Source organism: Salvelinus fontinalis, chromosome 1 (genome assembly GCF_029448725.1).
Source record: "Salvelinus fontinalis isolate EN_2023a chromosome 1, ASM2944872v1, whole genome shotgun sequence".
NCBI lineage: Eukaryota > Metazoa > Chordata > Actinopteri > Salmoniformes > Salmonidae > Salvelinus > Salvelinus fontinalis.
The window spans coordinates 92,362,644-92,375,881 of NC_074665.1; the positions used below are offsets into that span (position 1 = coordinate 92,362,644).

A 13,238-nucleotide genomic window follows, 5' to 3' on the forward strand; every position below is an offset into this window, starting at 1 on the left:
TACTACATGACAGGTTTAGATACTACATGACAGGTTTAGATACTACATGACGGGTTTAGATACTACATGATGGGTTTAGATACTACATGACGGGTTTAGATACTACATGACGGGTTTAGATACTACATGACGGGTTTAGATACTACATGACGGGTTTAGATACTACATGACGGCTTTAGATACTACATGACGGGTTTAGATACTACATGACGGGTTTAGAAACTACATGACGGGTTTAGATACTACATGACGGGTTTAGATACTACATGACGGGTTTAGATACTACATGACAGGTTTAGATACTACATGACAGGTTTAGATACTACATGACGGGTTTAGATACTACATGACGGGTTTAGATACTACATGATAGGTTTAGATACTACATGATAGGTTTAGATACTACATGATAGGTTTAGATACTACATGACGGGTTTAGATACTACATGACAGGTTTAGATACTACATGACAGGTTTAGATACTACATGACGGGTTTAGATACTACATGATGGGTTTAGATACTACATGACAGGTTTAGATACTACATGACGGGTTTAGATACTACATGACGGGTTTAGATACTACATGACGGGTTTAGATACTACATGACGGGTTTAGATACTACATGACGGGTTTAGATACTACATGACGGGTTTAGATACTACATGACGGGTTTAGATACTAGATGACGGGTTTAGATACTACATGACGGGTTTAGATACTACATGACGGGTTTAGATACTACATGACGGGTTTAGACACTACATGACGGGTTTAGATACTACATGACGGGTTTAGATACTACATGACGGGTTTAGATACTACATGACGGGTTTAGATACTACATGACGGGTTTAGATACTACATGACGGGTTTAGATACTACATGACAGGTTTAGATACTACATGACGGGTTTAGATACTACATGACGGGTTTAGATACTACATGACGGGTTTAGATACTACATGACGGGTTTAGATACTAGATGACAGGTTTAGATACTACATGACAGGTTTAGATACTACATGACAGGTTTAGATACTACATGACAGGTTTAGATACTACATGACGGGTTTAGATACTACATGACGGGTTTAGATACTACATGACGGGTTTAGATACTACATGACGGGTTTAGATACTACATGACGGGTTTAGATACTACATGACGGGTTTAGATACTACATGACGGGTTTAGATACTACATGACGGGTTTAGATACTACATGACGGGTTTAGATACTACATGACGGGTTTAGATACTACATGACGGGTTTAGATACTACATGACGGGTTTAGATACTACATGACAGGTTTAGATACTACATGACAGGTTTAGATACTACATGACGGGTTTAGATACTACATGACGGGTTTAGATACTACATGACAGGTTTAGATACTACATGACGGGTTTAGATACTACATGACGGGTTTAGATACTACATGACGGGTTTAGATACTACATGATAGGTTTAGATACTACATGATAGGTTTAGATACTACATGATGGGTTTAGATACTACATGACGGGTTTAGATACTACATGACAGGTTTAGATACTACATGATAGGTTTAGATACTACATGATAGGTTTAGATACTACATGATAGGTTTAGATACTACATGACGGGTTTAGATACTACATGACGGGTTTAGATACTACATGACGGGTTTAGATACTACATGACGGGTTTAGATACTAGATGACAGGTTTAGATACTAGATGACAGGTTTAGATACTACATGACGGGTTTAGATACTACATGACGGGTTTAGATACTACATGACGGTTTAGATACTACATGACGGGTTTAGATACTACATGACGGGTTTAGATACTACATGACGGGTTTAGATACTACATGACGGGTTTAGATACTACATGACGGGTTTAGATACTACATGACGGGTTTAGATACTACATGACGGGTTTAGATACTACATGACGGGTTTAGATACTACATGACAGGTTTAGATACTACATGACAGGTTTAGATACTACATGACGGGTTTAGATACTACATGACAGGTTTAGATACTACATGACGGGTTTAGATACTACATGACAGGTTTAGATACTACATGATAGGTTTAGATACTACATGACGGGTTTAGATACTACATGACAGGTTTAGATACTACATGACGGGTTTAGATACTACATGACGGTTTAGACACTACATGACGGGTTTAGATACTACATGACGGGTTTAGATACTACATGACGGGTTTAGATACTACATGACGGGTTTAGATACTACATGACGGGTTTAGATACTACATGACGGGTTTAGATACTACATGACGGGTTTAGATACTACATGACAGGTTTAGATACTACAAGACAGGTTTAGATACTACATGACGGGTTTAGATACTACATGACAGGTTTAGATACTACATGACGGGTTTAGATACTACATGACAGATTTAGATACTACATGATAGGTTTAGATACTACATGATAGGTTTAGATACTACATGATAGGTTTAGATACTACATGATAGGTTTAGATACTACATGATATGTTTAGATACTACATGACGGGTTTAGATACTACATGACAGGTTTAGATACTACATGACGGGTTTAGATACTACATGACGGGTTTAGATACTACATGACGGGTTTAGATACTACATGACGGGTTTAGATACTACATGACGGGTTTAGACACTACATGACGGGTTTAGATACTACATGACGGGTTTAGATACTACATGACGGGTTTAGATACTACATGACGGGTTTAGATACTACATGACGGGTTTAGATACTACATGACGGGTTTAGATACTACATGACGGGTTTAGATACTACATGACGGGTTTAGATACTACATGACAGGTTTAGATACTACATGACAGGTTTAGATACTACATGACGGGTTTAGATACTACATGACGGGTTTAGATACTACATGACGGGTTTAGATACTACATGACGGGTTTAGATACTACATGACGGGTTTAGATACTACATGACGGGTTTAGATACTACATGACGGGTTTAGATACTACATGACGGGTTTAGATACTACATGACGGGTTTAGATACTACATGACGGGTTTAGATACTACATGACGGGTTTAGATACTACATGACGGGTTTAGATACTACATGACGGGTTTAGATACTACATGACGGGTTTAGATACTACATGACGGGTTTAGATACTACATGACGGGTTTAGATACTACATGACAGGTTTAGATACTACATGATAGGTTTAGATACTACATGACGGGTTTAGATACTACATGACGGGTTTAGATACTACATGACAGGTTTAGATACTACATGACGGGTTTAGATACTACATGATAGGTTTAGATACTACATGATAGGTTTAGATACTAAATGATATGTTTAGATACTACATGACGGGTTTAGATACTACATGACGGGTTTAGATACTACATGACGGGTTTAGATACTACATGACGGGTTTAGATACTACATGACGGGTTTAGATACTACATGACAGGTTTAGATACTACATGACAGGTTTAGATACTACATGACAGGTTTAGATACTACATGACAGGTTTAGATACTACATGACAGGTTTAGATACTACATGACGGGTTTAGATACTACATGACAGGTTTAGATACTACATGATAGGTTTAGATACTACATGATAGGTTTAGATACTACATGATAGGTTTAGATACTACATGACGGGTTTAGATACTACATGACAGGTTTAGATACTACATGACGGGTTTAGATACTACATGACGGGTTTAGATACTACATGACGGGTTTAGATACTAAATGACGGGTTTAGATACTACATGACGGGTTTAGATACTACATGACGGGTTTAGATACTACATGACGGGTTTAGATACTACATGACGGGTTTAGATACTAGATGACAGGTTTAGATACTAGATGACAGGTTTAGATACTACATGACGGGTTTAGATACTACATGACGGGTTTAGATACTACATGACGTTTTAGACACTACATGACGGGTTTAGATACTACATGACGGGTTTAGATACTACATGACGGGTTTAGATACTACATGACGGGTTTAGATACTACATGACGGGTTTAGATACTACATGACGGGTTTAGATACTACATGACGGGTTTAGATACTACATGACGGGTTTAGATACTACATGACAGATTTAGATACTACATGACGGGTTTAGATACTACATGACGGGTTTAGATACTACATGACAGGTTTAGATACTACATGACGGGTTTAGATACTACATGACAGGTTTAGATACTACATGACGGGTTTAGATACTACATGACAGGTTTAGATACTACATGATATGTTTAGATACTACATGACGGGTTTAGATACTACATGACGTTTTAGACACTACATGACGGGTTTAGATACTACATGACGGGTTTAGATACTACATGACGGGTTTAGATACTACATGACGGGTTTAGATACTACATGACGGGTTTAGATACTACATGACGGGTTTAGATACTACATGACGGGTTTAGATACTACATGACGGGTTTAGATACTACATGACAGGTTTAGATACTACAAGACAGGTTTAGATACTACATGACGGGTTTAGATACTACATGACAGGTTTAGATACTACATGACGGGTTTAGATACTACATGACAGATTTAGATACTACATGATAGGTTTAGATACTACATGATAGGTTTAGATACTACATGACAGGTTTAGATACTACATGACAGGTTTAGATACTACATGACAGGTTTAGATACTACATGACGGGTTTAGATACTACATGACAGGTTTAGATACTACATGACAGGTTTAGATACTACATGACAGGTTTAGATACTACATGACAGGTTTAGATACTACATGACGGGTTTAGATACTACATGACGTTTTAGACACTACATGACGGGTTTAGATACTACATGACGGGTTTAGATACTACATGACGGGTTTAGATACTACATGGCGGGTTTAGATACTACATGACGGGTTTAGATACTACATGACGGGTTTAGATACTACATGACGGGTTTAGATACTACATGACGGGTTTAGATACTACAAGACAGGTTTAGATACTACATGACGGGTTTAGATACTACATGACGGGTTTAGATACTACATGACGGGTTTAGATACTACATGACGGGTTTAGATACTACATGGCGGGTTTAGATACTACATGACGGGTTTAGATACTACATGACGGGTTTAGATACTACATGACGGGTTTAGATACTACATGACGGGTTTAGATACTACATCATAGATTTAGATACTACATGATAGGTTTAGATACTACATGATAGGTTTAGATACTACATGACGGGTTTAGATACTACATGACAGGTTTAGATACTACATGACAGGTTTAGATACTACATGACAGGTTTAGATACTACATGACAGGTTTAGATACTAAATGATATGTTTAGATACTACATGACGGGTTTAGATACTACATGACGGGTTTAGATACTACATGACGGGTTTAGATACTACATGACGGGTTTAGATACTAGATGACAGGTTTAGATACTAGATTATATGTTTAGATACTACATGACGGGTTTAGATACTACATGACGGGTTTAGATACTACATGACGGGTTTAGACACTACATGACGGGTTTAGATACTACATGACGGGTTTAGATACTACATGACGGGTTTAGATACTACATGGCGGGTTTAGATACTACATGACGGGTTTAGATACTACATGACGGGTTTAGATACTACATGACGGGTTTAGATACTACATGACGGGTTTAGATACTACATGACGGGTTTAGATACTACATGACAGATTTAGATACTACGTGATAGGTTTAGATACTACATGATAGGTTTAGATACTACATGATATGTTTAGATACTACATGACGGGTTTAGATACTACATGACGTTTTAGACACTACATGACGGGTTTAGATACTACATGACGGGTTTAGATACTACATGACGGGTTTAGATACTACATGGCGGGTTTAGATACTACATGACGGGTTTAGATACTATATGACGGGTTTAGATACTACATGACGGGTTTAGATACTACATGACGGGTTTAGATACTACATGACAGATTTAGATACTACAAGACAGGTTTAGATACTACATGACGGGTTTAGATACTACATGACAGGTTTAGATACTACATGACGGGTTTAGATACTACATGACAGATTTAGATACTACATGATAGGTTTAGATACTACATGATAGGTTTAGATACTACATGATAGGTTTAGATACTACATGATAGGTTTAGATACTACATGATATGTTTAGATACTACATGACGGGTTTAGATACTACATGACAGATTTAGATACTACATGATAGGTTTTGATACTACATGATAGATTTAGATACTACATGATATGTTTCGATACTACATGACGGGTTTAGATACTACATGACGTTTTAGTCACTACATGACGGGTTTAGATACTACATGACGGGTTTAGATACTACATGACGGGTTTAGATACTACATGGCGGGTTTAGATACTACATGACGGGTTTAGATACTACATGACGGGTTTAGATACTACATGACGGGTTTAGATACTACATGACGGGTTTAGATACTACATGACAGATTTAGATACTACAAGACAGGTTTAGATACTACATGACGGGTTTAGATACTACATGACGGGTTTAGATACTACATGACGGGTTTAGATACTACATGACGGGTTTAGATACTACATGGCGGGTTTAGATACTACATGACGGGTTTAGATACTACATTACGGGTTTAGATACTACATGACGGGTTTAGATACTACATGACGGGTTTAGATACTACATGACGGGTTTAGATACTACATGACGGGTTTAGATACTACATGAAGGGGTTTAGATACTAGATGACAGGTTTAGATACTAGATTATATGTTTAGATACTACATGACGGGTTTAGATACTACATGACGGGTTTAGATACTACATGACGGGTTTAGATACTACATGGCGGGTTTAGATACTACATGACGGGTTTAGATACTACATGACGGGTTTAGATACTACATGACGGGTTTAGATACTACATGACGGGTTTAGATACTACATGACAGATTTAGATACTACAAGACAGGTTTAGATACTACATGACGGGTTTAGATACTACATGACAGGTTTAGATACTACATGACGGGTTTAGATACTACATGACAGATTTAGATACTACATGATAGGTTTAGATACTACATGATAGGTTTAGATACTACATGATAGGTTTAGATACTACATGATAGGTTTAGATACTACATGATATGTTTAGATACTACATGACGGGTTTAGATACTACATGACAGATTTAGATACTACATGATAGGTTTTGATACTACATGATAGGTTTAGATACTACATGATATGTTTAGATACTACATGACGGGTTTAGATACTACATGACGTTTTAGACACTACATGACGGGTTTAGATACTACATGACGGGTTTAGATACTACATGACGGGTTTAGATACTACATGGCGGGTTTAGATACTACATGACGGGTTTAGATACTACATGACGGGTTTAGATACTACATGACGGGTTTAGATACTACATGACGGGTTTAGATACTACAAGACAGGTTTAGATACTACATGACGGGTTTAGATACTACATGACGGGTTTAGATACTACATGACGGGTTTAGATACTACATGACGGGTTTAGATACTACATGGCGGGTTTAGATACTACATGACGGGTTTAGATACTACATGACGGGTTTAGATACTACATGACGGGTTTAGATACTACATGACGGGTTTAGATACTACATCATAGATTTAGATACTACATGATAGGTTTAGATACTACATGATAGGTTTAGATACTACATGACGGGTTTAGATACTACATGACAGGTTTAGATACTACATGACAGGTTTAGATACTACATGATAGGTTTAGATACTACATGATAGGTTTAGATACTAAATGATATGTTTAGATACTACATGACGGGTTTAGATACTACATGACGGGTTTAGATACTACATGACGGGTTTAGATACTACATGACGGGTTTAGATACTAGATGACAGGTTTAGATACTAGATTATATGTTTAGATACTACATGACGGGTTTAGATACTACATGACGGGTTTATATACTACATGACGTTTTAGACACTACATGACGGGTTTAGATACTACATGACGGGTTTAGATACTACATGACGGGTTTAGATACTACATGGCGGGTTTAGATACTACATGACGGGTTTAGATACTACATGACGGGTTTAGATACTACATGACGGGTTTAGATACTACATGACGGGTTTAGATACTACATGACGGGTTTAGATACTACATGACAGATTTAGATACTACGTGATAGGTTTAGATACTACATGATAGGTTTAGATACTACATGATATGTTTAGATACTACATGACGGGTTTAGATACTACATGACGTTTTAGACACTACATGACGGGTTTAGATACTACATGACGGGTTTAGATACTACATGACGGGTTTAGATACTACATGGCGGGTTTAGATACTACATGACGGGTTTAGATACTATATGACGGGTTTAGATACTACATGACGGGTTTAGATACTACATGACGGGTTTAGATACTACATGACAGATTTAGATACTACAAGACAGGTTTAGATACTACATGACGGGTTTAGATACTACATGACAGGTTTAGATACTACATGACGGGTTTAGATACTACATGACAGATTTAGATACTACATGATAGGTTTAGATACTACATGATAGGTTTAGATACTACATGATAGGTTTAGATACTACATGATAGGTTTAGATACTACATGATATGTTTAGATACTACATGACGGGTTTAGATACTACATGACAGATTTAGATACTACATGATAGGTTTTGATACTACATGATAGATTTAGATACTACATGATATGTTTCGATACTACATGACGGGTTTAGATACTACATGACGTTTTAGTCACTACATGACGGGTTTAGATACTACATGACGGGTTTAGATACTACATGACGGGTTTAGATACTACATGGCGGGTTTAGATACTACATGACGGGTTTAGATACTACATGACGGGTTTAGATACTACATGACGGGTTTAGATACTACATGACGGGTTTAGATACTACATGACAGATTTAGATACTACAAGACAGGTTTAGATACTACATGACGGGTTTAGATACTACATGACGGGTTTAGATACTACATGACGGGTTTAGATACTACATGACGGGTTTAGATACTACATGGCGGGTTTAGATACTACATGACGGGTTTAGATACTACATTACGGGTTTAGATACTACATGACGGGTTTAGATACTACATGACGGGTTTAGATACTACATGACGGGTTTAGATACTACATGGCGGGTTTAGATACTACATGACGGGTTTAGATACTACATGACGGGTTTAGATACTACATGATAGGTTTAGATACTACATGATAGGTTTAGATACTACATGATAGGTTTAGATACTACATGATATGTTTAGATACTACATGACGGGTTTAGATACTACATGACAGATTTAGATACTACATGATAGGTTTTGATACTACATGATAGGTTTAGATACTACATGATATGTTTAGATACTACATGACGGGTTTAGATACTACATGACGTTTTAGACACTACATGACGGGTTTAGATACTACATGACGGGTTTAGATACTACATGACGGGTTTAGATACTACATGGCGGGTTTAGATACTACATGACGGGTTTAGATACTACATGACGGGTTTAGATACTACATGACGGGTTTAGATACTACATGACGGGTTTAGATACTACAAGACAGGTTTAGATACTACATGACGGGTTTAGATACTACATGACGGGTTTAGATACTACATGACGGGTTTAGATACTACATGACGGGTTTAGATACTACATGGCGGGTTTAGATACTACATGACGGGTTTAGATACTACATGACGGGTTTAGATACTACATGACGGGTTTAGATACTACATGACGGGTTTAGATACTACATCATAGATTTAGATACTACATGATAGGTTTAGATACTACATGATAGGTTTAGATACTACATGACGGGTTTAGATACTACATGACAGGTTTAGATACTACATGACAGGTTTAGATACTACATGATAGGTTTAGATACTACATGATAGGTTTAGATACTAAATGATATGTTTAGATACTACATGACGGGTTTAGATACTACATGACGGGTTTAGATACTACATGACGGGTTTAGATACTACATGACGGGTTTAGATACTAGATGACAGGTTTAGATACTAGATTATATGTTTAGATACTACATGACGGGTTTAGATACTACATGACGGGTTTAGATACTACATGACGTTTTAGACACTACATGACGGGTTTAGATACTACATGACGGGTTTAGATACTACATGACGGGTTTAGATACTACATGGCGGGTTTAGATACTACATGACGGGTTTAGATACTACATGACGGGTTTAGATACTACATGACGGGTTTAGATACTACATGACGGGTTTAGATACTACATGACGGGTTTAGATACTACATGACAGATTTAGATACTACGTGATAGGTTTAGATACTACATGATAGGTTTAGATACTACATGATATGTTTAGATACTACATGACGGGTTTAGATACTACATGACGTTTTAGACACTACATGACGGGTTTAGATACTACATGACGGGTTTAGATACTACATGACGGGTTTAGATACTACATGGCGGGTTTAGATACTACATGACGGGTTTAGATACTATATGACGGGTTTAGATACTACATGACGGGTTTAGATACTACATGACGGGTTTAGATACTACATGACAGATTTAGATACTACAAGACAGGTTTAGATACTACATGACGGGTTTAGATACTACATGACAGGTTTAGATACTACATGACGGGTTTAGATACTACATGACAGATTTAGATACTACATGATAGGTTTAGATACTACATGATAGGTTTAGATACTACATGATAGGTTTAGATACTACATGATAGGTTTAGATACTACATGATATGTTTAGATACTACATGACGGGTTTAGATACTACATGACAGATTTAGATACTACATGATAGGTTTTGATACTACATGATAGATTTAGATACTACATGATATGTTTCGATACTACATGACGGGTTTAGATACTACATGACGTTTTAGTCACTACATGACGGGTTTAGATACTACATGACGGGTTTAGATACTACATGACGGGTTTAGATACTACATGGCGGGTTTAGATACTACATGACGGGTTTAGATACTACATGACGGGTTTAGATACTACATGACGGGTTTAGATACTACATGACGGGTTTAGATACTACATGACAGATTTAGATACTACAAGACAGGTTTAGATACTACATGACGGGTTTAGATACTACATGACGGGTTTAGATACTACATGACGGGTTTAGATACTACATGACGGGTTTAGATACTACATGGCGGGTTTAGATACTACATGACGGGTTTAGATACTACATTACGGGTTTAGATACTACATGATGGGTTTAGATACTACATGACGGGTTTAGATACTACATGACGGGTTTAGATACTACATGACGGGTTTAGATACTACATGAAGGGGTTTAGATACTAGATGACAGGTTTAGATACTAGATTATATGTTTAGATACTACATGACGGGTTTAGATACTACATGACGGGTTTAGATACTACATGACGGGTTTAGATACTACATGACGGGTTTAGATACTACATGACGGGTTTAGATACTACAGGACGGGTTTAGATACTACAAGGCGGGTTTAGATACTACATGACGGGTTTAGATACTACATGACGGGTTTAGATACTACATGGCGGGTTTAGATATTACATGACGGGTTTAGATACTACATGACGGGTTTAGATACTACATGACGGGTTTAGATACTACATGACGGGTTTAGATACTACATGACAGGTTTAGATACTACATGACAGGTTTAGATACTACATGATAGGTTTAGATACTACATGATAGGTTTAGATACTAAATGATATGTTTAGATACTACATGACGGGTTTAGATACTACATGACGGTTTTAGATACTACATGAAGGGTTTAGATACTACATGACGGGTTTAGATACTACATGACGGGTTTAGATACTAGATGACAGGTTTAGATACTAGATTATATGTTTAGATACTACATGACGGGTTTAGATACTACATGACGGGTTTAGATACTACATGGCGGGTTTAGATACTACATGACGGGTTTAGATACTACATGACGGGTTTAGATACTACATGACGGGTTTAGATACTATATGACGGGTTTAGATACTACATGACGGGTTTAGATACTACATGACGGGTTTAGATACTACATAACAGGTTTAGATACTACATGACGGGTTTAGATACTACATGACGGGTTTAGATACTACATAACAGGTTTAGATACTACATGACAGGTTTAGATACTACATGACGGGTTTAGATACTACATGACAGGTTTAGATACTACAAGACGGGTTTAGATACTACATGACAGGTTTATATACTACATGATAGGTTTAGATACTACATGATAGGTTTAGATACTACATGATATGTTTAGATACTACATGACGGGTTTAGATACTACATGACGGGTTTAGATACTACCTGACGGGTTTAGATACTACAAGGCGGGTTTAGATACTACATGACGGGTTTAGATACTACATGGCGGGTTTAGATACTACATGACGGGTTTAGATACTACATGACGGGTTTAGATACTACATGACGGGTTTAGATACTACATGACGGGTTTAGATACTACATGACGGGTTTAGATACTACATGACGGGTTTAGATACTACATGACGGGTTTAGATACTATATGACGGGTTTAGATACTACATGACGGGTTTAGATACTACATGACGGGTTTAGATACTACATAACAGGTTTAGATACTACATGACGGGTTTAGATACTACATGACGGGTTTAGATACTACATGACAGGTTTATCACGATCGCTTCACATGCGAAAGGTCCCCGGTTCGAAACCGGGTGGAAACAGTGCTCTTTGACACATTCAGTAAGAACTGTATTTATAACAGAGAAAAATAGTATTTTGGAAATTCACATACATGCAGTGAATATCAGTAAAAATATGGTTTAGTCCCTGCAAAATTCCCATGCAGCAGTTTCTGTAGTGTAGTGGTTATCACGTTCGCTTTACACGCGAAAGGTCCCCGGTTCGACACCGGGCGGAAACAG

General features: G+C 37.3%; 1 non-coding gene across 1 annotated transcript; it reads left to right on the forward strand.

Annotated features, from left to right (window-relative positions):
• Positions 1-13,164: 13,164 nt before the first annotated feature.
• On the forward strand, positions 13,165-13,237 carry trnav-uac (transfer RNA valine (anticodon UAC)). Its single transcript has one exon. It is a non-coding gene; the product is annotated as a tRNA-Val (tRNA).
• The last annotated feature ends 1 nt before the right edge of the window (position 13,238 follows it).